Source organism: Camelus ferus, chromosome 6 (genome assembly GCF_009834535.1).
Source record: "Camelus ferus isolate YT-003-E chromosome 6, BCGSAC_Cfer_1.0, whole genome shotgun sequence".
In the NCBI taxonomy this organism is placed as follows: domain Eukaryota; kingdom Metazoa; phylum Chordata; class Mammalia; order Artiodactyla; family Camelidae; genus Camelus; species Camelus ferus.
This window is the reverse complement of record NC_045701.1, coordinates 20,158,539-20,163,582: the sequence shown is the minus strand read 5'-3', so window position 1 is coordinate 20,163,582 and position 5,044 is coordinate 20,158,539. Positions and strand designations below refer to the sequence as shown.

At 34.4% G+C, this 5,044-nt stretch overlaps 1 non-coding gene across 1 annotated transcript; it reads left to right on the top strand.

The window, feature by feature from the left end:
• Positions 1-339: 339 nt before the first annotated feature.
• On the top strand, positions 340-444 carry LOC116664624. The gene has a single exon (XR_004321142.1). It is a non-coding gene; the product is annotated as a U6 spliceosomal RNA (small nuclear RNA).
• The last annotated feature ends 4,600 nt before the right edge of the window (positions 445-5,044 follow it).

The window sequence follows — 5,044 nt, the reverse complement described above, 5'->3', positions numbered from 1 at the left end:
TGTCAGAGACTGGAGGAGACTAAAAGAGACATGACAACTAAATGCAATGTAGAACTTTCGATCAGGTCCTGGAACAGAAAAAGGATATTAGTGGACAACTGCTGAAATCCAGATAAAGTCTGTGTTTAGTTAATAGTATGTACCACTGTTAATTTCCTAGTTTTTGATAAGTGTACCATGGCTACATGCTAACATTAAGGGAACCTAGGTGAAGGCTATATAGGAACTCGTATCTAGATATACAGGAAAGGTATAAAGAATATAGATTTATGCTATCTTTTCAACTCTTCTGTAAGTCTAAAATTATTTTTACATTAAATTTAAAAAGTAAAAACTGGTGCTTACTTCAGCAAGACATATACTAAAATTGGAACAATACAGAGAAGATTAGCATGGCCTTTGCACAAGGATGACACACAAGTTCGTGAAGCATTCCATATTTTTCAGGTACTAAGTACTATATATAAAATAAACAACAAGGTCCTACTGTATAGCACAGGGAATTATATTCCATATCTTGTAGTAACTTATATTGGAAAAGAATATGAAAAAGAAAACAAAGTAAAAACTGTACATAAGTAATACACAAATTAGTTTTTTTTCTGCTTCCTATGGCTAACCTGTGCCTTCTGGAAAGTCCTATCACGCTTTAATACCCTATGTGTTATAACAGACACCATCCCTACATTTAAAATCTCTTCAAAAAGACAAATACCATTAGACCATAAGCTCCTTGAGAGCAAGGACCATATCTTATTCATCTCTGTGTCCTTGATGCCTGGCACATAGTGAGCACTTAATAAATGCCTATGAATTGAACTATGCTAATATAGATGCATATATAGCTGCATATTACATATATACATATTTACACACACAAATACATATTCATATTTAGAGGTAAGGGGGAAGCAAAAGATTACAACCATCAAGACACATGTTCCTAAAACTAAAGAGCCAACTACAAAAATCAAACATCCCATTATTTAAATGGGCATGTTGTATGAGCTCAGATGTTATAAACTCATCAGTCTTTTCCTCTCTGATAAGCTTTTGGGCTATCTGACAGAACTCATTTGCCTTTGCCACCTGGTAACAGGATGGCAGTAATAGCAGTGGCTGACAGACTCCACTTTTCTCCTGTGAGACACCTCCCACAAAATGTTCAGAGTTCCCCACATAACCATAAAAGAGCATCTCTTGATGGCTCCTGTCAGCTGACAGCAGCATAGAGTGACTGAAAAAGGAAATCATGCAGTGGGAAACAACAGGCTGCCTTTTTGCACACTCACTGTGTCTCCAGCCCAGCATGAATAAGAGAATAGGGACTACAAGAGGGAAATGAATACAAGGCTGAACATTTTACCCAATTCTTCAGTGACAGATAGAAAGGACAGATGGTAGATGGATCAGATGGGAGTTGTTTTTATCTTTTCTTTTCCTAGATCCTTTTCTTTATGTGTGTCTGAATATGTATTGTGTGAGAAAAAGGGAGATACAGAGAAATGGGGGAGACTGGAATTCTGTATGTGTGTATGAGGCCATATGTAGCCACAGTTACACACAGACACTTAGAGGAGCAGATAGAATTGGAGACAAAACTGCCTGCTTGCCAATTTTTCTAAATAAATATGTTCACAGATTTCATAGCATTAATGAGCTGAAAAATAACCACATATTGAAGCTGGATGGAGCTGTCTATACTAAGTTTGAGAATATTTTAAGTGCATGTTAAACTAATAATATGAATTAGAGGGCCCAAGCTCTCAAAGATGTCTGAGTAAGAAGCCATTTAACATAATAAAGGAGGAGTACATGGTTTGGATGTCAGATGTTAGAATGAGTATTCATTATAACTTTATAATTTCCATATATGATTTATGTGTTTTATGAGTTAAAATGTATGATGCTCTGGGAGTATGGTAAAAAGATAATACAAAAAAATTTAATTTGTTTATAAGAAACTATAAATGTTTAAAGTCAGTGAGATAGCAACTACAGTTATGACACATGGGTAATGATGTTCAGAGCTGACTAATATGACGTCTGCAGCACTGTTGTGATAGCTTTGACACATTCCTGAGATGGGGTATGAAATATTTATCATGATGCCAACATACCTGTGCAGTTCAGAGTTTTAATGGTAATTTTAGTGATAGAGATGTTTTTGTTATTGTGGACTAAAAGCAAGACATGGTTGATCCATATAGACCTAAAACTAACCCCAGCCCTTCTAATGGCCAACCTAATAGAAAGCAGCAGGGATAAACTCCAACTCAAGTCTGACTCCACAGCCCATATTTTTCCATTCCAGAGAAACTTAGCTAAAAGTCAGCCTTAGGAGAGAAAATGACAGTGCCACTTATCCGACAAGCTGATTCTAAAAGTTACATAGAAATGCAAAGTAGCAAAAATAGCCAAGACAATTATGAAGAATTGGAAAAGATAACTTGTTCTCCTGCATGTAAAGACACAGTATAAAGCTACAGGAATTCAGACAGTGTGGTGTTGGTGCAAAGATAGACAAATAGAATGGAATCTAGAGCTCATGCACTGATTAACATTTGATCTGAAGAAAAGTGGTACTGCACAGCGGTGGAGAAAGAACAGTCTTTTCAATAAATGATACTAGGATATTTGAACAAGAATCTTGGGGAGAAAAAAACTTAACCCTTTACCGATACCATTCACAAAAATCAATTCAAGGTGGATTGTAGATCTAAATTCAAAAGGAAAAAAAATGTTTCTAGAGAATAATACATAACATTTTCATGATTTGGGGTAATGAAATACCAAACATAAAAACAAGACACATAAATTCAAACATTGATAAATTTGACTCAAATTAAAATTAAGAACTTCTGTTCATCAAAAGACATCATTAAGAGAATGAAAAGACAAGCTACAAAAAGGAAAAGAAATTTATAGCATATATAACTGACAAAGGGCTTGTATCCAGAGATATAAAAAGCTACTAGAAATCAATAAGAAAATGATCAACAATCCAGTTGAAAAATAGGCAAGAGACTTGAACAGGCATTTCACAAAAGAGTATATGAAATAGCCAATAAACAAATGAGATTTGAATGAGATTTGCCCAACCTCATTAGTAATCAAGGAAATGCAAATTAAAACTACAATTGGATAACACTATACATTACCTAGAATAGTTAAACTTAAGTAGACTGACCATAACAACTGTTGGCAAGGATGTAAAGCACCAGGGACTCTCATATTCTGCTGAAGGAAGTGATACAACCACAGCTTAGTTTGACTTTCTCTAGTAAAGTTAAGGAAATATCTCATGACCCAGCAATTTAACATTCAGATATCCAATAGAAATGTGTGCACCTATATACCAAAGAGACATGTACATAAATGTTCTTGGAAGTATTATTTGTAATCTTTCCAAACTGGAAAAAACCTTCATATGGCATCAACAGTGCACTGGATAAATATGTAATGTGGTATACTCATACAATGGAATGATACACAGCAAATAAAAGTGAACAGACTATATCTACATACAACATTATGAATAGATCTCACAAATATAATAATGAGTAAAAGATACTAAATATCAAAGAATACATAATGTGTTACTCCATTTGTAGGAAGTTTGAAAAAACAAGCAAGGCAAAACAACAGTGTTTTAGAGCACAAGAGAAACCAAGAAAATGGTTACCTTCCAGGAGAACAAAGGAGACAGTGATTGAGAGACGGTTGTTGGTAATGTTCTTCTCTTGAGCTGTGTAGTGGTTACATGGCTGTTTGCTTTGGAATAATTCACTAAACTATTCATTTTTGTATTGTGCACTTTGCTAATTGAGATTTCTATTTCACAACAAAAGTTTTTTGTTTTTTTTTTTTAAGAAAAGAGCAGAATTTTTATCCCCATTCTATTTCACAGTGGGGAAAAATATTGAGTGCTTACATGTTAAGCTTGGAGCTCCTTTTCCGAAGCCAAAGGGAGAAAGGGATAAATGTCATGATTCCTGGCCTCAAGAAGCTTACAATCTTATTAGGATAAGAGATACATAAAGTATTACCAGGTAGGATTAAATGAGCAACAAATAAAGATAGTGTTCTGCTTGCACTAGTTGAGTTCCTACTAAATGTTACATTATCTAAAAATTGCATTATAAAAGTGATTGTCTCCAATCCTGGGTATATATATTTGAAAAAATGAAAACTCTAATACGAAAAGATACATGCACCCCAACGCTCATAGCAGCAATATTTACAATTGCCAAGATATGGAAGCAACCTAAGTCTCTGTCAACAGATGAATGATAAAAAAAGATGTGGTATATATATATAGTGTGTGTGGTATATATATACCACCTACATACATACACATACACACACACACACACATACATACATACAATAGCATACTACTCAGCCATTTAAAAAGAAAGAAATTTTGCCATTTGCAGCAACATGGATGGACTTGGAGGGTATTATGCAAAGTGAAATAAGTCAGACGGAGAAAGACAAGTACTGTATGCTCTGATTTATATGTGGGGTCTAAAAAAATACAACAAACTAGTGAATATAACAAAAAAAGCAGACTGACAGATATAGAGAACAAACCAGTAGTTACCAGTGGGGAGAGGGAAGGAAGAGGGGCCAAACAGGGGTAGGGGCTTAAGAGGTACACACTATTATGTATAAAACAAGTTACAAGGATATATTGTACAATGAGGGGAATATAGCCAATATTTCATAATAACTATAAATGGAGTATAACCCTTTCCATTGTGAATCACTATGTTTTACACCTGTAACTTACATAATGTTGTACATCAACCGTACTTCAATAAAATTTTATTAAAGTGATTGTTTCAGTGGGAAGAATTGAGATATAACAAAAAGAATAATAAACTTATTTTTCTTCAGTAATTTCAGCAATGAAGAGGTTTTTGTTACTGTGGCCTAAAAATAACAGACTGGTTGATCAAAACAGACAAAAACAAGTCTGAACCTTTCTCATGGCCTTTCAACTTCACACATGGAGCTTTTCCATTTCTGTTATCATCTT